Source organism: Bubalus kerabau, chromosome 1 (genome assembly GCF_029407905.1).
Source record: "Bubalus kerabau isolate K-KA32 ecotype Philippines breed swamp buffalo chromosome 1, PCC_UOA_SB_1v2, whole genome shotgun sequence".
Taxonomy (NCBI): domain Eukaryota; kingdom Metazoa; phylum Chordata; class Mammalia; order Artiodactyla; family Bovidae; genus Bubalus; species Bubalus kerabau.
The window spans coordinates 67,164,491-67,190,391 of NC_073624.1; the positions used below are offsets into that span (position 1 = coordinate 67,164,491).

General features: G+C 39.9%; 1 long non-coding RNA gene across 1 annotated transcript in view; it reads left to right on the forward strand.

The window, feature by feature from the left end:
* Positions 1-590: 590 nt before the first annotated feature.
* The window catches only part of LOC129641635 (uncharacterized), a 45,727-nt gene continuing 20,416 nt past the window's right edge, over positions 591-25,901 (forward strand). Inside the window, exons 1-2 of the long non-coding RNA XR_008709369.1 lie at positions 591-696; positions 12,121-12,221. This is a non-coding gene — a long non-coding RNA (uncharacterized LOC129641635). The remainder of the gene's footprint in view (positions 697-12,120; positions 12,222-25,901) is intronic.

Genomic DNA, 25,901 nt, shown 5'->3' on the forward strand with positions numbered 1-25,901 from the left:
TCAAGTCTCTCATTTAGTGTTTTTGAAGAGACATAATTAAGAACATCAGTATTATAATCATTTACATTTTATTTTCCCAAGCCCCTAGCCTAGGGACTGGCACACAATAAGTGCTCACTAAATGTTTGTTAAATGAGTGAGTTGCACAATTACTTTTCAGATCCTTTCAAGCCCAAGATTGAAGGGGGAACTAAAAATACACATGAAAATTTTATCCAGGCAAGCAATAAAAAAAGAGGTATATCGATTGGAAATGCGATAAAGGTTGAAATAAGTGTATGTTCTCTAGCAAAGTGAACGGAAATATCACAAAAATCTGTGGATAATATTGATCTGGCCAAAAAGTTCATTTGGGTTCTCCATAAGATCTGTTGAGAAAACTCAAATGAACTTTTTGCTCACTCCAATATATAAGCTTTCAGTGCCTTGGAAATCATCCAAACCCTTGTTTTGTCACTAAGGAATCTGAGGATCAGACATGACAGTGATGTGTGCAGGCTGCACCCCTGCTTGGGGCAGAAGCAGCTGATCCTGGTTTTCTGATTCCTCCACTCAGGCACATGTTGTTGTTTTTCAGTCGTGTTGGGGGAGTGTGTAATATCCTCGGTTCTGTCTTGTTGCAACAAAAATCTGAAACGACCGATGGACCAGCGTTACAGCTCTCAAATGGACCAGTGTTACAGCTCCGTGTTACAGGTCAGTTTTCTTTAGAAAGTAAAGGAAAATACATCCTCAAGGCATGAGGGCATGCTGACCCAAAAGACCAAAGAGAAGAGAGGCCCCCCAGCTCAATTTTGGCTCCTCTTTTACATGTTTTTTCTTCTCCCCTCTGGGCCTGCCTTATGTAAATTGGGCTAGCCAGGAGGGATGTTTGTTTTACCTAAGGTCCTCACTCTGGTCCTTGAACCTTCCTTTGTTCTATTTTCACAGGCTTTTCCTTTCTTTGTCTTTTAGCCACCGCCATTTTGAACTCCTTTTTCCTATTCTAACTACCTAACAGTTGCTCAGTCGTGTCTACTCATCGCGTCCCCATGGACTATAGCCCGACAGTTTCCTCTATCTATGGGATTTCCCAGGCAAGAATACTGGGATGGGTTGCCATTTCCATCCTCCAGGGGATCTTCCCAACCCAGGGATTGAACCCACATCTCCTTCCTGGTGGGCGGATTCCTTACAACTGAGTCACCTGGGAAGCCCATTCAGGCACCTACTCCACCCTAATGTCCAACCAAGGACAAAGGGGAGAAACTGACTTCCACATTCACTGAATTCCATGTACTTAGTTTGAGAACTCTGGGAGAAATCAGACTGTTTCCTGAGATGAGAATTGAGTGCATAAGTTATGCATTTCATAAAATAAATGAGAAAATTCAGCAGGTCAAAATAAGCCTGTTTCAGTGAAGAATCAGGTACAGAATAGTCTCTCAATAGACCAGATAGACCCTGCAATATTAGAGACGTTTTTGAAACGATGACATAAAATGATTGGGATGTCTGGGAGAGAGTTAGTCTTCCATCCCACCAAGAGATTGAGTAGAATGACTGGTTCTATTTTCAATTACCTTCATTTTCATTATCTGTGTTTGGGATGGACAATTACAATCTTAATTATTTCTGTTCTGGATAAGGTTGGAGGACAAAACTAATGATGTCATCAGAGGAAGCACACAGAGAGTGTTTACCATCCTTGAGATCAGTCAACTGAAAATTTTGCTAGCACATCACTCCTAGGGCGATGAGCTCAGTGGGAGCTGAGAGTAGCAATGAGTTGTGCCAGCTACCCACTGAGGGTGACAGTTTAAAAACAGTGGACTGAAAAATGTCATAAATTTGAAAAACAATGAACTGCCTGGTGTCAGGGTTTAGAGATTGATGGGACTTGTGCCTGGAAAGCCAGAAAGAAGGAGTGTAGAATTTCACACCATTTTTCATTCAAAATGTCCCTTGCAAATGATTCATTAACAGCCATATAGATATATATGTATGTATATGTATGTACACACACATATACATACACACATACATTATTTATATTGTTTTCTCTCTGTGTTTAAAATGCTCAGGAGCTGAAATTTGTTTGAACTGTTCAGTCAAGTGAAATGGTTCCTTTTGCAATATGCAGTTAGTTTTGGTAGCTCAAGCTGCCTTTAACTTTCTTTTCACTTTTTTCCTTTGTCATTAAAGGTGAAGGGCAAGCAGGAGAGAGAGGGTTTGATTTGCTCTGGTGCTCCCCCAGTGGTGCTGCTGTGTGCAGCCTGAAAGGCCCTGCATTGCACAACATAGATGATGGTGTGAATGGTCCCCCCACCCTTCAGAGTGGTGCAGTGGGGCTGCCAGTCTAATGCAGTTGGGGGTGGGGGGGATTTGGAACAATTTAGCCATTGTTGCTTAATGACTTCAAACCTTGTGGTTTCAAACAAAAACTATTATATTTCATGAATTTGGTGGTTCCACTGATCTCAATGGTGTGATCAGCTGGTGGGTAGGCCGGTGGCTGGTGGGCCTAGGATGAACTTGATAGGGACAGGTCATCTGTCTTTCCTGTGTTTGTTACATTCCTCCACTAGGTTAGCTCAGGCTTGTTCTCATGTTCATGATAATATACAAGTATCTTTTTAAGCTTCTGCTCAGTCCAATTGACTGCTTTCTCTCATTCTCCAAAGCAAATCAAATGGCCATGCCCAGGGTCAAAGTGAGAAGACAACTAGCCAAGGGTGTGGATACAGGGAAGCGAGAAACATTGGGACTCAGTGCAATCAGGTCTAACAGTGAGTTAGCAAACAAAAAGTTCAGGAAAGACTATCATAGATGCCAACAGTCATTACTGTTCAAGGCAGTCATGTTTTACTTTGAAGTTTGTATTTATTCATTTATTCATCCATCCAAAATTCATTAGGGGATGATCATGTTTAGACACTGTTCTGGAGGCTGGGACAAACTTTGTATTTAAAATGATTACCTGACAGGACAGGATTTTATTTGCCCCTGCCACCTTTTGTTTCTTTTCTCATCTTAGATATGCGTTTTCTAAATTGAAATAAAGAGATAGAGATTTTGTTAACATAGTAGTAAGTTTGCTCTGGGCTTCCCAGGTGGCTCAGTGGTAAAGAATCCACCTGCCAATGCAGGAGCTGCAGGAGACATGAGTTCCACCCCGGGGTCGAGAAGATCCCCTGGAAGAGGAAATGGCAACCCACTCCAGTATTCTTTCCTGGAGAATCCCATGGACAGAGGAACCTGGTGGGCTTTAGTCCATGGGGTCAAAAAGAGTCAGACAAGTTTTTTCAAGTCAGACAAGATATTGTCAATGTTAATTGAGAAAGATTTGAAGGTCCTGGAGTCTCTTTACACAGGAATATTACCTCTCTTGGGTGGAGCTGGGACTTGGAAGTAGAGGAAGGGGATAGAAAAGGACCAGTGAGTTGAGGTGAGGCAGGGAGAGATGGAACAGGGAAGAAATCCAGAAAGAGAATGTGAAACTTCAGGTGGTTTATCTGAGGTGGAGTAAATTAACTGAAAGATGACTTTATGAGAAAGCAAAGAAGTTTTTGGCATATTCCTCTGGTTTCCATGTGTGTGCATAATTGGCAAGTGCTTTTTTGTAATATGTTGTCTTAATATGATCTCCCAGACCTTGTGGGGATAACTAGGGCATTTCATTATGTGGGAATATTGGAGAGTTCATCATGTAGCTTGCTGGGTTCTTCCCCTTACGTTCCCTGACACCTACTCAGACTTCCCTTCATCCTTATCACATACCAGTCACCATCAACTTTCTTTGGTTTTAGGAGTCTCTCCCTTAACCAGGATCTTGATATGTTAGTTATTTTAATTTTGCCTTCTGTAGAATTCTAGCATTCTCATCTTCTTGATCTTTATTTTTCAACACCATTCCCAAATCCTAGCTTCCAGCAGATTATGTCGACTCTGATTTCATTTATTTGTGGGATATTTAGGGAGCTTCAGATAATACTAGGCAAATAATAACAATTGAGTGCTTACTAAGCACTCAGTGTTACCATTCTAATCACTTTTGCTTGTGTACACTCAACCTTACAACGATGATATGATTATTCTTATTATAGATGAGGGAATGGAAGCACAGAGTGTCAGACAACTTGTTTGAAATAACAGAATTGGCAGAGCTGAATTTGAATCCAAGTGGTCAGGCGCATTTACACTCAATAAATAAGGGCCATTCCTGACTGCAAGGAATGATAATGCCTTCATTTTCTGTTCCTTTCTTCTGTTACCACAACCTCTCATTGCTTCAAACATTTTATGCCTTCATTTATTTTTAAGAAAAGCTCCACTTACATGATGTTTTGGGCTTCTCTGATAGCTCAGTTGGTAAAGAATCTGCCTGCAATGTAGAAAACATTGGTTTGATTCCTAGGTCGGGAAGATGGAGAAGGGATAGGCTGCCCAATCCAGTATTCTTGGGTTTCCCTTATGGCTCAGCTGGTAAATAATCCACCTGCAATGTGGGAGACCTGGGTTCGATCCCTGGGTTGGGAAGATCCCCTGAAGAAGGGAAAGTCTACCCACCCCAGTATTCTGGCCTAGAGAATTCCATGGGTCCCTGGGGTCCCAAAGAGTCGGACATGACTGAGTGACTTTCACTTTCATATGACGTTTTAATTCCTGTCTTTGCCATCTCCTTTCCTGCTGTGCTCATCTCCTTTGAGACCTCACTCTTTTCATTATCTTGGTGTTTACTTCTATCACTTCATCTCTGCTAGTTCCTTCCCCTCAGCCAGCAAATATACTTAGCATTAAAAAACAAACCATCCTCTAACTTGTTACTTTTTTGAATGACAAAATTAAAAAAAATTTGGATGTTTCATAATCCACTTGATGGAATCTGCTCTCCTGGGGTTTCTGAAAATCACATCAAAGCCGACCATCTTCCCCCAGTCATACACCTTGTTCTCTTCTCTGAAGATACTTTCCTATTTCTCTGATTCTGTTTTCATGGCTCATTTTTATTCCTTCTCTTCTCACCTATCTGTGGGCATTTCCCAGTGTTCTGTGCTGTGAGCTTTTAAGCTCATCTTTTTACTTTCTCCCTCAGAGATAGTGTGGTCATATAATTTATTGCCCAAATTGGGACACTGTTGCCTGGCACAGATGCTTAACTGGATGTGATATCAGGGCAGTAGGAACAAACCAGGACTGCAGCCCTTCCCGTCTCTCTCAGTTCCACATTTTCAACCCCTTACTAGTGGTTTCTGTGTCTGTTCAGGGCTTCAGATTCCACATATCCTAAATCACACTCTTCATATTTTTATCTTTCCTTTTCTAACCAACTATTCCTGATGTCTTTACCTTTGCCATCTTGCAGCAACTGAGACTTGAAAGCTTGGGTCATTTCTGAGTGCTCTCCATACACACTGCCAATGACATCAGTGTCTAGGTTTACTGATTTGGCTTTTATAATGTTCTATTTTATTCCTTCCTTTCCATTTTTCAATGCTGCTGTTTTGGTTCAGGCCTTTATCGCTTCAAGCCAGTACTATTTTGGTAGCCTAATCCCAAATGAACTTTTTAAACTGTGCTTTCTCCTGTTATTCCGGAACTCTATGCATATCTAATCCAGGTCCTTTACTGTCTCCTGTACAGAATACTTTGGCTTTCAGTAGTTTGATTATGATGTGTGCGGGTGAGAGTATCTTTGAGTTTATCTCATTTGAAGTTTGTTGAGTTTCTTGGATGTGATTAATGTTTATTTTTTCCTTTATAATTGGCTGTTATTTTTTTTACAAATATTCTTAGCTTACCTTTTCTCTCCATATCTTCTTTATCCATTCATTTGTCAATAGACATTTAGGTTGTTTCCATGTCTGGGCTATTGTGAAGAGTGCTGCTGTGAAGACAGAGATGCATGTATCTTTTTGAATTAGAGTTTTGTCTGGATATATGCCCAAGAATGGGATTGCTGGATCATAGTATAATTCTATTTTCAATTTTCTGAGGAACATCCATTCTGTTTTCCATAGTGACTGCATCAACTTGCATTTTCACCAACTGTGTAGGAGGGGTCCCTTTTCTCCATACCCTCTCTAGCATTTATTATTTATTGAATTTTAAATGATGGTCATTCTGATTCGTGTGAGGTGGTACCTTGTTATAGTTCTGATTTGCGTTTCTCTGATAATTAGCAATGTTGAACATTTTTCACGTGCCTATCGGCTGTCTGGAGAAGGAAATGGCAACCCACTCCAGTGTTCTTGCCTGGAGAATCCCAGAGACGGGGGAGCCTGGTGGGCTGCCGTCTATGGGGTCGCACAGAGTTGGACACGACTGAAGTGACTTAGCAGCATTGGGTGTCTGTATTTCTCCATTAGGAGAAATATCTATTTAGGTCTTCTGCCCATTTTTCAAGTAGCTTGCGTATTGTTTTGAGTTATATGAGCTGTTTGTATATTTTGAAAATTAAGTCCTTATTGGTTATATAGTTTGCAAATACTTTCTCCCATTCTGTAGGCTGTCTTTTCATTTTGTTTATGGTTTCTTTTGCTGTGCAAAAGCTTGTAAGTTTGATTAGGTCCCATTTATATATTTTTGTTTTTATTTCTATTGCCCTGAGAGATTGACTTAAGAAAACACTGGTATGATTTACGTCAGAGAGTGTTTTTCGTATGTTCTTTTCTAGGAATTTTATGATATCATGTCTTTTGTTTAAATACTTAAGTCATTTTGACTTAATTTTTGTGTATGGTAAGAGGATGTGTTTTAACTTTACTGCTTTACATGATATTGTCCAACTTTCCCAACACCCCTTGCTGAAGAGACTTTTTTTCTCATTATATATTTTTGTGTCTTTTGTTGAAAGTTGATAGACTGTAGGTGTGTGGGTTTATTTCTGGCCTCTCTACTCTCTTCCATTGATCCCTGTATCTATTTTTGTGCCAATGTGATGTTTTGATTACTGTAGCTTTGTAGTATTGTCAGACTGGATAACTTCAATTGTTGTATTGTCAGGGTCATGGATTCTTTCCTCTGTATACTCAAATATGCTAAGTGTTCTACTAAATTTTTCATTTCAGTTATTGTATTTTTCAGCTCAATAATTTTTTTTCTTTTTAGCAATTGCTGTCTTTTTATTGATATTCTCTCTTTGGCGAGACATTGTTCTTCTACTCTTCTTTAGTTCTGTAGACAAAAGTTTCTTTAGTTCTTTTAACATCTTTATCTAAGTTAAAGTCTTTGTCTAGTGATTTTGATACACAGCTAATTTAGGAACAGTTGATATTTATTGCCCCTCACATCCTATATGGGCCTTATTCACCTGTTTCTTTGCATGTCTCATAATTTTTTGTTAAAATGGGAACATTTAAAATAATGTAATACAGGAATTCTGGAAGTCAGATTCCACTCCCTACCCATCCTGGATTGGTTATTGCTGTTTGTTTTGGTTGTTGCTGCTGCTGTGGCTTTGTTGCTGTTGTTGTTTCTTTCTTTGTTTTCTGGTTTAGTGACTTTCCTGAACTAATTCTGTAAAGTCTGTATTCTTTGTTGTGTGTGGTCACTGCAGTCTCTGCTCAGTTAGCTTAGTGGTCAGTTAATGATAAGACAGAGATTTCCTTAAATGCTTTGCACTAATAAATCTTGAAGCCTCAGCAAGGGGGTGTGTGTGTATGTGTGTGTGTGTGTTTGTGTGTGTCAGGAAATGTTTTTAATGCCGTGGCAGACAGTTTACAACACTACCTTAGTCTTTATTTCCTGCTTGTCCAGAGCTTCATGGTCAGCCAGAGGTGAGAATTATACCCAGTCCTGCAAAAGACCTTCTAAATATCCAAAAATAAGCCACAACCCTTCACAGTTCCCTCTGGACATCCCATTCTCCAGCTTTTCCTCTTAAGTTTTTGGTTAGCATCTCATTTGTCCCAGCTGTTATTGCTGCCTCAGCGAGTTATTATTAAGCAATTGCTGCTGATTATTTCTGAACAATGACTCAAGGGGAAAAGTCTGTTTTTGATGAATGAGCTCTGAATCAGGGGGAATAAAGATGAACCCTGAAAGTGGGGGTTTTTAGGGATGTGCCAGGTAGGTCAAATAGTGGAATGGGGCTTTTGAACAGCCCCAAATTCATTCTTCCCTTTCTAATGGTTTATATGTTGCTGGTGTTCATGAGTATTGTGATTGCAAGGCTATTGGTTTTGAAGATCATTGCAGAGCTAGGGAGAGATGAATAGGAATAGGGCTAGTTCAACAAAACTCCCTGTTTTTTTATGGAGATTCAGCTACTGTTTTGAATAAACACACCTTGGATTGTCAAAAACTTTGGCTAATTTCTAGAGTTCTGAAAAAGATAATTTTGACAATTTTTGCTAGTATTCTCATTGCTTTTTTATGGGAGAAGTGGATTTTTAGAGTTCCTTACTCTGTCAGTCAGGTTTCCCAGGTAGCTCAGTGATAAAGAATCCACCTGCCAATGCAGGAGATGCGGGTTTGATCCCTGATCCCTGTCAGGAAGATCCTTGCAGCCCACTCCAGTATTCTTGGCTGGGAAATCTCATGAACAGAGGAACCTGGTGGGCTACAGTCCATGGGGTTGGGAGAGGGAGAGGGTGGGATGATTTGGGAGAATGGCATTGAAATACGTATAATATCATATATGGAACGAGTGGCCAGTCCAGGTTCGATGCACGATACTGGATGCTTGGGGCTGGTGCACTGGGACAACCCAGAGGGATGGTATGGGGAGGGAGGAGGGAGGAGGGTTCAGGATGGGGAGCACATGTATACCTGTGGTGGATTCATTTTGATATTTGGCAAAACCAATACAATATTGTAAAGTTTAAAAATAAAATAAAATTTAAAAAAATAAAAATAAAAAATATAGATGATATCTTAAAAAAAAAAGAGATATGATTGAGCACACATGCATGCACTCTGTTATTCAGAAATCAGAATCCTTGCATAAAATGCTTTGAGTTTCAGTTTCCATGAAATGAAATTCTTTTAATCAATTTCTGAATTTCTAAACATTTCCCTGACCATAGCAGCTGAAAGAGATGAAAAAAAAAATTTTTTTTCTACCGTATATTGCTTGTATCACATATGTCATTACCCTGAAACTTTGGGGTTTATACAAATAACTTCCAGAGATCTGGGGTCAGGAGAGTTGGAGAAAGACTAAAGGATCTACATTTTAAGCAAGTCCTAGGGAATTGGGGTGCTCACTAGCTCATAGACCAAATTTTAAGGAACACTGATCTAAATGACATTCTTAGTACTTAACATATATATTTTTTATTTTATTTTGTTTTTTTGCATGTCTGTATCTTCTCTACTAAAATACTCTTTGTATACAGGAACAATGTCCTGCACACTCTGAATCCTCAAAGGATTCAATTTATAGGCGATCTTCTAGAAGTTTGCTGAATGAATCAATAAATAAGAGCATTGTTTACATGGGCAATAAGTTCTTAATTCCACACTAGGACTGACCAAGTAAAACTTCTGGAATTTGTAAACTCATTGGTAAATTGAAAATTGCCAGCAATTGCTTTCTTAATTAAGAAAGCAGTTGATTTTGTAGAGATTTGAATTTAGAAAAATGACTCCAATTGTTTTCACAAATGATTTTTTTATTTTGGACATTGTCATATGCATATATAGAAATTCAATTTGAGTCTTTTTGTATTACCATGTCTCTGCTGCTGCTGCCATGTCTCTAGTTAACATTTTATTTATTTTTTATTTTTATTTTTTTAAGATAATTATGTCCGATTTTATTTATTATTATTTTTTTAAATTTTATTTCATTTTTAAACTTTACAATATTGTATTGGTTTTGCCAAATCTAGTTAACATTTTAAACACATGAAACACAGTTGTAATAACTGTTTTAATGTCTTATCTGTAGTGCTAACATCTGTGTCGATTTTAATTTGCTTTTTGTCCTCATTTTTGGTTGTATTTTTCTGGTTCTTTGCATATCTGGTAATTTTCTGTTTGAATAGAAGACATTGAATTTTACATTGTTATACACTGGATATTTTTGTATAACTATTAATATTCTTGAGCCTTGTTCATGGGAACAATTAACTTACTTGAAAACATTTGTTCTTTTGGGGTCTTGCTTTTAAGGTTATTTTGAGGAGCAGGGCAGCATTTAGTCTTGGGTTAATTATTCCCTCTGGCTACAGTCCATGGGGTTGCAAAAGAGTCAGACATGACTTGGCAACTAAACAATTATTCCCTATTGTCAGTGCAAGTCACTTCTGTGCAAGTCATTCTATTCAGTGCCCCATGAGTCATGAGGTTTTCCAATCTGGATGGTGGGAACAGCTGGGCATTGCTCCCTTTAATCTTTTCAGGTGGTTTCTTCAGCTATCTGGAGTTATGTCTCATACCTCTTCTCTCTGCTACTCTGTCTTATGAATTCTAGCTGTCTTGGTCTTCCCGTACTCCTAGCGCTCTCTCTCTGTCCCAGGTTGTCTACTGGGCTCTGTCATGATCCCCTCTCTGTGTTGTGTCATGGAGCTTTTTCAAGGCAGTAAGCTAGATCAGTTGTATGGTTCACCTCATTTGTTTTCTGTGTTTCAGGAATCATTGTTCTTTGTTGCCTATGTCCTATGCCTTGAAACCTATTATTTCATATACTTGTCCACTTTTTGATTTAGTTGGGAAGGTAAATCTGGTCCTTGCTATCTGGTCTTGGCCAGCAGTGGGAGTCTCTGGGAGTGTTTTAAACACCAACTTACTAGTACTGTGACCAAGCCTGAAGAGCAAGTTACATGTGGTTCCTAAATAGACCTTTTCTTCTCTCAAAAAATATTCCCTTAATTTGTTACTTTTACCATTTGACACCCATGGTTATTACTGATAGCTGTCTTCATCAACTCAATTTACTCTTTAGCAGGGTGCCAATAGAGTGGATTCTACTTTTAATTGGAAAGATAATATTGCACTCATTTTGAGAAGAAGATAATTGCCTTCTTTGAACTGAACATCAGTGTTTCAGTTGTATATAGGTTGTGGGAGTAAAAATCTATTCAGTGTACTGGCCTGACTTTAAAGAGTTCACCTGTTCTTAGATAGTGGGCAGTTATCCACTGGTTTAACCAAACTCCACGTTTGTCTGACTTTGTCTTTCTTGTATATTTCCCTGTGTTTCTGAGAAGATGATAGATATTCTGTGAAAAAAAAGTGGCTTTGTTGCCAGGTGTTTGTGCATCTTGGTGTAAATCAGGTATATTTACCTCAGAGCTTCTCAGAGCCTTGCTATAATGATATACATATGGTTCTCCAGGCAGGTATACAGTAGGAGGCCTTTTCCAAGCTTACTTAACTATCAGACCATATTTTCTTGAAGTATCTCTTGGGGTTGGTGTTCCACAGACTACATGTTAAAAAATGTTGTGTTAGAGGTACATGAAAATGTAGAGTTAAGATTGCTTTCTAGAACATACCACCAGAAGTCTTTCAAGTCAAGACCCAGGAAATTTCCTTTCTTCTTAATTTCCTTTTCTAATTTCCTTCTCTAATCATTTTGCAAGTCCTTGCCATACAGAAATGCTGAATCAAGCACTTGATAAGTACTATGGCAGTTAACGAGAAGTAAGATAAGCTATTAGTTTGGTCTGGGCCTCAGTTTATTCATGTGTGAAGCAAGAAGGTTGGATTATGATTATTAATATCTTTTCTAGCTCTTTAATTCTATAATTCTGTACTTTTTTGATTCAGAAAGCATGATCCCTGATCCCAAGCTGCTGACTGTCTAGTGTGGGATACAAGGCTAATGCACATAATGTAACTGGAAAGCAGTTCAAAATGGTGCATATCTCTGTGTCAGATTGTTTGGTACAGATTAGAGGGGCTATACAAGAGCAGAGAGGGGAAACCAATGAGGCCAGAACACTTCCGTTTTTTCTCGCTACATTAGGCACTCAACAGAGCCCCTAAAACAATGATTTAGCGGGAATGTATTTGGCTATGGAGATATAAAATGCATTTACTATGTCTAAGGACTTTGTTCCATGTCTACTTAAGCTCACTTAATAACAGTGCAGAGGTTAGCTACAGTGTGAGATTAAAGAAAACATCTCTATTGGTATAAGCATTTAATACTCACTAAAAGAGTCATTAGGTCACTAATGTTTTTTACAGAACCTGAAGACTTGAACTAAAAGAAATTCCAGGTCGAAGGCATGAATAGAATCCTAGAATGTTGAAGCTGAAAGAGTCCTGAGGGATCACCAAAGTACAAGGTCAGCAAACTTTTTCTGTATACGGCCAGGTAGTCAGTGTTTTAGCCTTTGCAGGCTGTTAGATAGATCACTGTTGCAATTATTCAACTACACCTTTGAAGTGCAAACACAGCCATAGACAACATGTAAATGATTGGGCGTGGCTGCATTCCAATAAAACTTTATACACAAAAACAAGAAGCTTGTGGGCTCTGGTTGAAGATGAAGACCAGAGTAGTTTGGCATTTGATCAAGATCACAGAAACATGGACTGAATTGTGTTCCCCACCCTCCAATTCATATATTGAAGCCCTAACTGCCAATGTGATTATATTTGGATAGGGGCTACAGAGATGTAATTAAGGTTAAATGAGGTCATAGGCTGGGTCCCTGATATTTAATAAGATTACTGTCCTTGTAAGGAGAGACTCCTGATCTCTTTCTCTCTCCACCATGTGAGGACACAGGGAAAAAAACAGATGTGAAATAATAGAAAAGTTACTTGTCTCTGCCCCTGGTTCCTGGCATCGAGCTCCTAAAATGCCTTGGAATCTAGCTAGGTCATAGAAGTATCTGTTGTTCTAATAAGGCCACTTTTGATGGATTCCTGGGTGAGGGCTGGTCACCAGAAAGACAAAGCCATGACTAGAAGCTTGGAACTTTCAGCCCCATCCCCCATTCTCCATAGAGGGCAGAAGGACTAGAAGTTGAGTTAATAATCAGTCAAGCCTATGTGATGAAACCTCCATAAGTCTCCAAAGTCTTCCCTGGTGGCTCAGATGGTAAAGCATTTGTCTGCAGTGCAGGAGACCTGGGTTCGATCCCTGGGTTGGGAAGATCCCTTGGAGAAGGAAATGGCAACCCACTCCAGTACTCTTGCCTGGAAAATTCCATGGACTGAGGAGCCTGGTGGGCCACAGTCCATGGGGTTGCAAAGAGTCGGATACGACTGAGCGACTTCACTCACTCATGTGATGAAACCTCCATAAAAGCCCCCAAAGTACAGTGTTGATAGAGCTTCCAGTCTGGTGAACAACCCACATGCTGGGAGCATGGCACACCCCAACTTCACAGGGAAAGATACTTCCAGAGTTCACTTATGTATTTCTTCATCTGACAGGTCATTTGTATCCTTTAAAATACCATTTATACTAAATGGGCTGTAGTAAGTAAACTGTTTTTGGAATTCTGTGAGTCACTCTAGCAAATTCTCAAACCTGAAATGGAGGTCGGGAGACACGATTTATAGCCAAGTCAGACAGAGGTGCGGGTAGTAACCCGGGGACCTACTAGTTGCAACTGACATCTGAGGAGGGAGGCAGTCTTATAGGACTGAATCTTCATCCTCTGGGGTTAGTGGTAACTCCAATTAGTGTCAGAATTGAGTTGTAGGACACTCAGCTGAGGTTGGAAAACTGGTCAGGGAAAAAGCCCCAAGTATCTGATATCTGAAGTGTTGAGAACGTGAGGATAGAGGTAAAAACAGTGAATTTCCCCTACAGTGGCCATCTACTGGCCAGGAAGAGAGTTCTTACCAGAGCCTGACCATGCTGGCAACCTGATCTTGAACTTCTAGACTCCAGAACTGTGGGAAAATAAATGTCTGTTGTCTAAACACCTGGTGAATAGTATTTTGTTATGGCAGCCTGAGCTGACTAACACACACAGCAAGGTTGGAGCAGAGGTCTTGGTATTGAGATCTTCTGATAGCATTCCAAGCAGCTTTGGATGGAGAAGAAAGACTATATCAGGTTTGAAAATTAAAGTGATAATTTTTTTTCCATTTCACCTTTATATACTTTGGTCCAGCCTATAAATCAATAGATTAAAGAATTAGATCTTCATTTTGGAAAGCTAAAGTATTGAGTAGGATGTAAAATCTGTTAGGAGATTGAAGAAAGCCTAGATGAAAGTTGGGGATTCAGACCATATTTCTTAACTTTGCCTCCATCTTTTTTAGAGAATTAATCTCTCCCTTCTCTGGCTGCTTCTGTTATTCATGTGCTTCTCACACCTTCTCTGTTACTATCTGTCTGTTTTCATCTCCAAATCTTCTTGAGGGTAGGGTCACATTTAGTTCCTTTACATCACCATAGCCTCTAGCTTGTGCTATGCATAGAATGTGAATGCAATTGCAATCTTGGGTGTTATAACGCATTCATTCAGTCAACATATATTTATTGAACATCTCTTAGGTGCTCAGCTCAATATTAGATGATCATGGTGATGGCTAACTAAGAAGACAACACCCTTATCCTCATGGAGCTCATAGACTTGTAGGAAAGCTTGACTGAATAATGTAATACTTCAATTTAAAATATACTCACAAACTTTGATAAATGATATAAAGGAAAGGTACAATACAGTGAAGCTATACAATAGGGAAACCCCCAAACTGGACAGCTATATGCAAAAGAATCAAACTGTACTACTTTATTACACCAGTAATGTAATAAACTCAAAATGGGTTAGACTTAAAGGTAAGAGCTGAAATCATAAAACTCTAAGAAGAAAACGTGGGCAGTATGCTCTTTGACCTTATCTTAGGAATATTTTCTGGATCTATTTCCTCAGGGAAACAAAATGAGACTATATCTCAGTGAATAGCTTTTGCAAAATGAAGAAAACTATCAACAAAATGAAAAAGTAGCTTACTAATGGGAGAAGATATTTGCAAATGATATATCTAATAAGAGTTAATATCTAAAATATGCCAAGAACTCATACAATTCAACATAAAAAAACAAACAACCTGATTGAAAAATGGGCTGAGGTCTTGGATAGACATTTCCCCAACATCCTTACTAATGGCCAAAAGACACATGAAAAGATGCTTAACATCACTAATTATCAGGGAAATGCAAATAAAAATCACAATGAGATATCACCTCACACTTCTCAGAATCTATCACCCAAAGACAGCAAAAAACAAGTCTTGGTGAGGATGTGGAGAAAAGGGACTGTTTGCATACTGCTGGTGGGAAAGTAAATTGGTATAGCCACTATGGAAAGCAATATGTAGTTTCCTCAAAAAATTAAAAATAGAACTACCATGTGGTAAAGCAATTCCACTTCAGGCTCTTTTTTTTGAAGAAAAGCACTGTTTCAAAAAGATGTGTGCACCCCTAGGTTCATTGCAGCATTGTGTGCAATGGCCAAGATGTAGAAGCAACCTAAGTGTCCACTGATAGATGAATAAAGAAGACATGGTAGGTATATGTAATAGAATATTAACCATAAAGAAGAATGAAATCTTGCTGGCAACCTGGATGGACCTAGAAGGTAGTATCCTAAGTGAGACAGATAGTAAGTAAGACAGAGGAGGACAAATATAGTATGATTTCACAAATATGTGGAGTCTAAAAAATAGAGGAACAAACACAACAAAACAGAAACAGAACAATAGATACAGAGAACAAACAGGTGGTTGCCAGAGGGGGAGAAGGCTAGGTAATTATGTGAGGTAATGAATGCTAGTTAGCTTGATTTGGTGATCATTTCACAATGTACACTTACATGAAACCATCACATTGTACACCTGTGAAATATACAATTTTTGTCAATTATACATCAATGAAGTTGAAAAAAGATTAAACTTTTTTTACAAAAAAAGGAAAGAAATCTTGACATACACTAGGCGAACATAGGTGAACCTTGAAGACGTTATGCTAACTGAAATAGCCTGTCTATAAAATACTGTAAAAAAAAAAACAAAACCCAAACCTCTATGATTAAATCATCTGAAGCACTTAGAGTAGCTAAATTCATAGAGACACAGAGCAGAATGGTGGTTGCTAGGGACTTTGGGGAGGGGAAAATGAAGTTTGTATTTAAGGGGTTTAGAGTTTCAGTTTTGCAAGATAAAAATAATTCTGTGGATGTTCGGTGGTGATGGTTGCACAACGTGAATGTAGTTAATGCAACTGAGTCATAGAAATGGTTGGTATGGTAAATTTTATGTTACATGTATTTTATCACAATTAAAAAAAAAGGTTATACCTAGGACTGAGGAAGCAGGGAGCACCAACAGCCCTAAGATACGGTATGTCCCATGCAATATCTGGGATACACTTATACTGAAAAATGATTTGTTATTTGTCTGTGATCCAGATTTAAATGTCTTGCATATTTTATTTGCAAACTCTGGCAACCCTACCCACGAAGCCACACTTTGCATTTGAACCAGAACTCACTTTGAGTGATGGGAGTTAGCAATAGCATTCTAAGAAATGTCAGACACCAGAGAAGTCTATCTTGCCTATTTTCACTTGTATTACTTCCCTTCATTAGCCAGTTGCTTATACTGAGAATGATGACATAAAAGGAAAGACTAGACAACCTAGAGTTCCTATTCCTTTCAGTCCTTCCTACTCATCAGTTAACCTAAGTTTGCTAGAATGTGTATGTATCAGGAAGTGAAATAAAAACAATTGAATTAGTTTTGTGCAGTGTTTCCACTGTTTTCATAGGAGCTAAATGAATATACAAGCTGTGAGAAAATCAAATAGGGAAATCCAAGAAAGCTTTCCTAAGGAAGCGATGTTTGTGGTGAGATCTTAAAAATCAGTAGGCATTAACCAAGTAAAGCAAAGATATGGGTTGTAAAAATAAGGGCAGAGACCTCGAGATGATTTGAGGAATGGATTGGGGCCAGAGTAGCTGGAGCACACATATACAAATAAGTCTAGAGTGAGTAACGTGGCCTGACCACACCGAACCTTGTAGGCTGGCTCAGTAGGTGTCCTAAGCATATTGAGAAGCTGTTGCAGAACTCTTTGAGCATCTTTAAGACCTTTCAGGCTGCAGTGTATTGCAGGAGAACAAAAGTGACTGTGAGACCAGTTCAGAGATACTTGCTGTATAATGATGACTGAGCTAGAGAGAAGCAGATGGAATTGAGGGTTTTATAAAGACTTGGTGAGGATTAAATAAGAGGTGAGGGTGTGCAGGGGTTAGATAATTCCTAAGTACCTGGCTTTTGAAACTAGAGAAGTGAATTTGTTGGTCCTCGGATGCAGGATGCTATGGGACAGGTGGGTTTCAGAGAAGGACAGGTGGGAGTGGGTTGAGATTGAGCTTGGGGGTACTTGTGGAGGGAGCTGGGAATGTGGTACTTGGCTATATTCTCTCTAGCCACAATTAAAGTTTGTGATATCTTTCAAAAAGTAAAAGGCAAGCACAAGTATTTTAGATTAAAATGAATACGGAAGGACTGATGGGCTTGCCTCTAATTCATGAAGCTACTGCAGGGCTTTGAGCATCTTTAAGACCTTCAGGTACCCTGGAGCTGTGTCCATTAGGAAATCCCAGTGCTGGGGGTGCCTTGAAGTAAAATGGTACAGACCAGAATCATCCTTCCTGTTTTATAGATGAGATGATAGCTTCTTCAGACAGTGGTAGTACAGCTTTGGCATCTTCCCATCCATGTTTAAAATAAAATGTGAGCTTCCTTCTTACAAGATCTTGCATGATTTGGCCTCAGTCTACCTCTCTAATGTTGTCTGGCCCTCCTTTCCCTAGATGCTAGCCAGACTAGCTCCCTGCTTGTTCCTCTCATGAATGAAACTTGCTCTGCCTCAGTCCTTTTGAATTTGGAGTTCTCTTCTAGGTGCACACTTCCCTTGCTCTCTTAATGGCAGCTCCTTCTCTGTATGAGATTTAAGCTTAAATTCCTCCTCCTCAGTGGAGCCTTCCCTGTTCACCCAACCCAAGCTCTTGCCCCTGTAACTTGCTATTTCATTACTGTGCTTGATTTTCCTCACTGATCTCACACTGACTGAAATTGGGCTTAAGTATTTTTCTCATCTATTTCTCCCTATTGAATGAACCCTTGAGAATGGCAGCTGTGGGTCTGTCTTGTTCAGTGCCTTCAAACCAACACTTATCACAGTGTCTGTTGAGCACGGTGGAGATGCTCAATATGCTTCTGTTTAGGGAATGAGTTCTATTAGATATTGGGAAAACACAGGTAAATGTTGAGTAGGAATCTAAACCTTGAGGGCTGCAAATGCCAGATTTTGGAGAAATGTTGGTGCTCTGAAGGATAGGATGTGGGGGACAAGTTCTATGCAGAGATACTAAGGCCAGATAGTTCTGAGAAGTCCTCTAGAAACATTCTTAGCCCTCCCTGGCCTCAGTGATCTGCTGTGTTAACCCAGATCCCATTCCTATTAAAACGGAGCCTCCAGCACCTTGAACACCATGGCTTGAAGGTTACTGTCTGGTAAAGCTGGGTACTGCTGCTGCCAGTATGTAAGTTGCATGTAGAAATAATATCAGCTCCCTCTTTGAGAAAGAAAATGTAAAATCAGAAGCAGGAGTCTCCTTTAAGAAGAAAATAATCTTTAATTAAAGGAAAACTAGTAAACAGTCCACTTGGACCTAAAATTGCTTAGTTTTTGCATGCTATTAAATTAGATTTATGATCTAATAGTGCAAACAAAGGGCCTTGGACAGTTGAACAGTCAACAAAGATGAAAAATTTTGAGAAAAATTAAGATTGATTAATTTCTCTGTTCTTCATCCTGAGGGACAGATGTCTTCATTGGATTTTTCTTCCATGCAATATAAAGAGATAGGCACTGTCTTCTGTCTGATTGTCTTGTTATAAGACAAAGCTGCTATGATTGTAAAGCCTATCATTTTTGTTTGTTTGTTTGTCCTTTTAAAAAAATAATTTATTTTAATTGGAGGCTAATTTTTTAAAATATTGTAGTGGTTTTTGCCATACATTGACATGAATCAGCCATGGGTGTACATGTGTTTCCAATTCTGAACCCCCTTCCCACCTCCCTCCCCATCCCATCTCTCTGGGTCATCCCAGTGCACCAGCCCTGAGCATCCTGTCTCATTAATCGAACCTGGACTGGCGATCTGTTTCACATATGATAATATACATGTTTCAATGCTATTCTCTCAGATCATCCCACTTTCGCCTTCTCCCACAGAGTCCAATAGACTGTTCTATACATCTGTGTCTCTTTTACTGTCTCGCATATAGGGTTATCATTACCATCTTTCTAAATTCCATATATACACGTTAGTATTCTGTATTGGTGTTTTTCTTTCTGGCTTACTTCACTCTGTATAATAGGCTCCAGTTTCATCCACCTCATTAGAACTGATTCAAATGTATTCTTTTTAATGACTGAGTAATATTCCATTGTGTATATGTACCACAGCTTTCTTATCCATTCATGCTGATGAACATCTAGGTTGCTTCCATGTCCTGGCTATTATAAACAATGCTGTGATGAACATTGGGGTACACATGCCTCTTTCAATTCTGGTTTCCTTGGTGTGTATGCCCAGTAGTGGGATTGCTGGGTCATATGGCAGTTCTATTTCCAGTTTTTTAAGGAATCTCCACACTGTTCTCCACAGTGGCTGTACTAGTTTGCATTCCCACCAACAGTATAAGAGGGTTCCCTTTTCTCCACACCCTCTCCAGCATTTATTGTTTGTAGATTTTTGGATAGCAGACATTCTCAACAGTGTGAGATGGTACCTCATTGTGGTTTTGATTTTCATTTCTCTGATAATGAGTGATGTTGAGCATCTTTTCATGTGTTTGTTAGCCATCTGTATGTCTTCTTTGGAGAAATGTCTGTTTAGTTCTTTGGCCCATTTTTTGATTGGGTCATTTCTTTTTCTGGAATTGAGCTGCAGGAGTTGCTTGTATATTTTTGAGATTAATTCTTTGTCAGTAGCTTCGTTTGCTATTATTTTCTCCCATACTGAAGGCTGTCTTTTCATCTTGCTCATAGTTTCCTTCATTGTGCAAAACTTTTAAGTTTAATTAGGTCCCATTTGTTTATTTTTGCTTTTATTTCCTTTGTTCTGGGAGGTGGGTCATAGAGGATCCTGCTGTGATTTATGTTGGAGAGTGCTTTGCCTATGTTCTCCTCTAGGAGTTTTATAGTTTCTGGTCTTCCATTTAGATCTTTAATCCATTTTGAGTTTATTTTTGTGTATGGTGTTAGAAAGTGTTCTAGTTTCATTCTTTTACAAGTGGTTGACCAGTTTTCCCAGCACCACTTGTTTAAAGAGATTACCTTTTCTCCAGTGTATATTCTTGCCTCCTTTGTCAAAGATAAGGTGTCCATAGGTGCGTGGATTTATCTCTGGGCTTGTAAAGCCTATCTTAATCATTGCAGAAAATCATAAGACATGGCCAGATTAGGGAATAATCACAGGTTCGAAATTTTACCCACTTAATTCAGATACAACTGAATCTCAAAAGAACTTTTCAGCAACAATGAACTCCCCAAATGAAGAGGTGGTTCTAATCTGAATCTTAAATAGCATCAGTCAGTGACAGCCTGCTGCTCTTACCCCTAATATCAGCTAGGGTCATCTCCAGGGTCCTACCCCAGATGGAACTTGGAAGGTCACGGCCAATATCTACCTCTCTGATCCTTTACCTTATCTTTTTATATGCTTAAATCCTTATGATTTAAGTCTTATGATTGAGATAGTCTTTAAAAAATACTATTATTTTTTGAACATAAAAGTTACATGCATGTATTATAGAAAATACAGAAAAATATGGGCTTCCTTGGTGGCTCAACAATTAAGAATCTGCCTGCAATGCAGGAGCTTCAGGAGATGCAGTTTTGATCCCTGGGTCAGTAAGATCTCCTGGAGGAAGGCATGGCAACCCACTCTAGTATTTTGCCTGGGGAATCCCATGGACAGAGGGCTACATGGGGTTGCAAATAGCTGGACACGACTGAAGCGACTTAGCATGCATGCACACACAGAAAAATATAAAGGAAATAAAAATCCCTCTATCATATCATCAAGGGGAAAAAGTGAGTATTTTGGGATATTTTTACCAGGGCTAAGTTGTTGTTCTTTTTTTTTTTTTTAGAAAAATTGCCTTATAATGTATTATTTCCCGATTTTTTACTTGCTGTATCATGAACATTTCCCCATGACATAGACTATTTTTTTGTAAAAATGATTTTAATGGTTCTGTAAATATTCCATTGTATAGATTACCATTCTGCAATTTTCAGACAAGTGGATTGTTTCCCGTCTCTCCCCTCTCTCTTTCCCTCCCTCCCTGCTTTCCTTGAATTTTGTAAACCTCAATTCAGCTGTTAATTTTTTTCAAGATTGGCAAATTAAGTTATAAATTTAAGCCATAACTTGATAATCTTTAGTAATATACCATACTTAATTAAAAACCATTTATCTATTAGTAGTCACAGAAAAATGAAAAAAAAAAAAAGTAAAGTTGGGGGAGATATTGAGTAAGTATTACCAAATTCCAAACTTTCTTTTTCAGTGAAGTAATGATTAGTTTTGGGACCAACATTATACAGAAAGCTTTCTTTTCTTTTCTTTTTTTTTTTAGAAAGTTTTCATTGTGGTGCAGACTAGTTTCCATTCAGACTACAAACTGCTTCCTGCTGTCTCTCATAAAGTGGGGTTCATTTACAGAGCCTTTTTTGTCGGCAGCTTCAGATCTGAGTTGCTTTTGGCGTTCATCTCCTTTCCTGCCAGGCAGGGATGCTCTGCACAGTTTCTGCTCCACACCACCGGGTGTGTGATTCTGCTCCTTCTGACACATTATATTCTACACCAAGTTCTGGGAGCCCATGTGATTCTTTGCTTGCTTGTATTCTTTATCCTGCTGCCATTTTGAGTAAGAATCCTTCAAGACCATGAGGAATGCTTTTCTTATGGACATCAAACAGATAGTGGGGCATCTGGACCAAGGCCTGTTCCCTTTCCCCTAACGATGAAATCTTGGATGTGCTTGGTTGAAGCTAGCTTCAGTCGCCTAGCTAAGTGAATTTTTGCCCACTGGATTTATCAGCTAATTCTCATAGAGATGATCTATACTCTTTTATTAATAGTTACATGGATGAGCTGTGGTGGTAGAGAAGGTAGTTGCAGTAACGACAGAGATATATATTTGACTAGAAAATACACCATGAATCCAGTGCAAAGAGGTATGGATTCCAGGTTTAGGATGAAGCTGGGAGAAATTCTCAGGGTTCCCTCCTGAAGAACTTTTCTTCCATGTTCAGGAAGAGGTGATAAAGGATCGGATGTGATAGTCCCTTGGTCTTCTTTACTCCTCTCCCAGGGAGAGCTGCATTCTTCTTGAAAAGGAGCTTAAGTAGCAATGGCAGAAAGTGCCACCTGGGACAAAATAGTGGGAATCGCTGCAGTGAGAGGGCTTCCCTGGTAGCTTAGATGGTAAAGAATCTGCCTGTAACGCAGGAGACCTGGGTTTGATCCCTGAGTCAGGAAGGTACCTGGAGAAGGGAATGGCAACCCACTCCAGTACTCTTGTCTGGAGAATCCCATGAATGGTCAGCCTACAGCACTACAGTCCATGCAGGTCACAAATAGTTAGACAGGACTGCTGGGTGACTAACACTTTCATTTTCACTGCAGTGAGTAGCCTCAGTGCCCTTGTGGTCCATATGGGAGAACTCGTCAGCTGTGGTGCTAAGAAAGTGGCTTCTAATTTTTGTTTATCAGTAATTATTTCATTACTGCTTAGAGTTCATTACTGGGTTAGAGAGTTCTAGAAATATTTGGGAAGATGTAAATGCTCAATTGTTTTTCACATGAAAACTCAGTTTCTTTTCTCTTGCCTTTTCAAAACAGTGTTGGTGAAAATCACACAGTCATCCTGGGAAGCGTCTGGGAGAGTTCAGGCCAGTGGCCAGATTTCACAGAGCCTGTGGGGCTTCCCTGGTGGCTCAGACAGTAAAGAATCTATCTGCAATGCGGGAGACCTGGGTTCAATCCCTGGGTTGGAAAGATCCCCTGGAGGAGGGCATGGTCATCTACTCCAGTATGCTTGCCTGGAGAATCCCCATGGACAGAGGAGCCTGGTGGGGTACAGTCCATGGGGTCACAGAGAGTCGGACAGGACTGAGCGATGAAGCACAGCACACAGTGAGGACAGCACTGGGGTTCTGGCTTTTCAGCATTAGTGGTGACACCATAGGCTGAGGGCTCTGCTTGCAGCCAGACTTTCCCTTTAGAAAACACTGTGCCTCTCTCCGGATTTCAGATTTCACTTCTCAACATTGACACCAGTTCAGGAAGAGGAGGTGTAGTCAGGGTGAAAACATGCTCCTGGGGTTGCCTCAGGAGTGAGAAGGGAGGGCTGTGTGTACGTTTGTAGGTGGTGGCGTCTTTATAGGACTGATTTTGCGTATTGATGGAAGTCCTCGCTGACCACGTTATTATTCATGGCAACAATTTTAGGTAGTTAATAATTTATTACATTTTTTCTCCCGCATTGAATGTAATGGAATGAGAATCTTTATACCAGGGCTATACAAATGTTGTCCTTCTATCTTATGTAATTGAAGGAACTTTTGCCAAAGATAATTGCTATCATTAAATATTGATAGAGCATTTAAAAAAAAGTTTCTACTAGTAAAAATGGAAAGAGCAACTCTGGGAAATATAATCCATGTGCACTGGGCTTTTCCGGAGAAGGCAATGGCACCCCACTCCAGTACTCTTGCCTGGAAAATCACATGGATGGAGGAGCCTGGTGGGCTGCAGTCCATGGGGTTGCTAAGAGTTGGACACGACTGAGCGACTTCACTTTCACTTTTCACTTTCATGCATTGCAGAAGGAGATGGCAACCCACTCCAGTGTTCTTGCCTGGAGAATCCCAGGGATGGGGGAGCCTGGTGGGCTGCTGTCTATGGGGTCGCACAGTCAGACATGATTGAAGCGACTTAGCAGCAGCAGCAACTGGACTTTTCATCATCCAGTGATACTTGGACTTCAAGGAGGAAGAAAATTATTTGGAAGGAGGATGCCTTCTTTGTTTTTTAACAGCAGACCCCCCTCTTCCCCACTCCCCACCCCCTGCTCCCCCAGATGCTAATTATTGCCTAAGATGTGAGAGAAGGGAGGCATTTTACAAGGCAGAATATAAGAAAGAACTGGCACTTTTTTGGGGCTGTTTCTTCTTCTTCTTCTTCTTCTTTTTTTTTTTTTTATAATTTTATTTATTTATTTTTGGCTGTGCTGGGTCTTCATTGCTGCTCAGGCTTTTCTCTAGTTCTGGCAAGCGGGGGCTACTCCCTAGTTGCAGTACATGGGTTTCTCATTGTGGTGGCTTTTCTTGTTGTGGAGCACAAGCTCTAGGGCACTCAGGCTTCAATAATTGTGGTGCATGGGCTCAGTAGTTGTGGCTCCCCGGCTCTGGAGCACAGGCTCTATAGTTGTGGTGCTCAGGTCTAGTTGCTACAGTCCATGGGTCATAAAGAGCTGGACATTACTGAGCGACTAAACACACAGTTGTGAAAAATCTTGGTGTTCACAGGGAGAGGGGAGTCTGAAATGACTGGGGTTTATAGAGGGTTGGGGTGGGGATAGTAATAGCCACCATTGGAGTACCTGCCACATACCAGCATTTGATATGAATGAATCTACTGAGGCATGTGGGATCTTCTTGGATCAGGGATCAAATCTGTGTCTCTTGCATTGGCAGGTAGATTCTTTATCACTGAGCCACCAGGGAAGCCCTTTTATTTATTTTTTAATTGGAGGATAATTGCTTTACAATGTGTGGTACAACAACACGAATTAGTCATAACTATATATATATATCCCTTCCCTCCTAAGCCTTCCTCCCATCCCCTCATCCTAACCCTCTAGGCTAGCACTTTAAAATAGCAAACCAGAGTATGTGACTTCTATAACTGAAAGCACGCTGCCTAGAAAAGAGTGCATAGGGAAAGTGTAGAAGCAAGGCTAACTTGAAGAAGGCAAAGGTCTCTGACATCACTACACAGAATGGGGTCTCAGGCTTGAACAGCTCAAACCATGGTAGGCCCTGGACAGATGAAAGCAAAGGAAATTGTCAGCTGGAAGGGACCTTGTTGAAAGCAAAGGAAATTGTCAGCTGGAAGGGACCTTGTTGACAGCAATAGAAGGAACAGCAGTCAAACCCTGGAATCCTGTCCTGCAGGGCTTTGGCTTGCCTTGAGAAAGGCATATACTCCATCCTTTTTATTCCTGTCCCAGGTTAATCTTGGAATGGTATTCATTTTTATAAGAATAAAATGAATTTACTCATTCACTTTCTCTTTCCAAAAAGGATTTGAAGATGATGGAACGTCAAGGGTGAACTTGAATGGAGGAAAATAACTTATAAATGGGTAACATAGAGACTCAAGAAGGAGACTGCCCCTGGGATGAGAGAGGGGACAGGTTTGCCTTGTTACCATGGCGATGGCATGCTATGGTGGTGGTGGGAAGCTAACACAAGATTGCTCTGTGTGTAGGGGTGGTTCACTATTATCTCCTACCACTGGGTCAGTTTGCAGACACTTTTAAGGCTTTGAAGATTTGGAGGGGATGTGTGTTTCATTTGGGGAAATTTAAAGGTCTTCCTTACATTTAGATGCCCCTGGAACCTCCCAGTCTGGTTTTGAATGTTTCAGTGGATGAATGGCAGAGCTTGTTGGTCTGGCAACACGAACACACACACTTCTTCCTTCCTGATTTCATTAAGTCATCATAGCCCTTGGATCCCAGTGGCTGGCAATCTGGGGATGTCCCCCCATTGGTTTTGTCAGAGCAGCGTTGGGATTTTTTGGGGGGGCATCTTTTACAAAGTTTCAATATTTTCTCAGGTATATCTTGATGAGATAAGACCTAGAAGAAAAAGGAAATCTTATTGGGACTGAAAACATACACACACA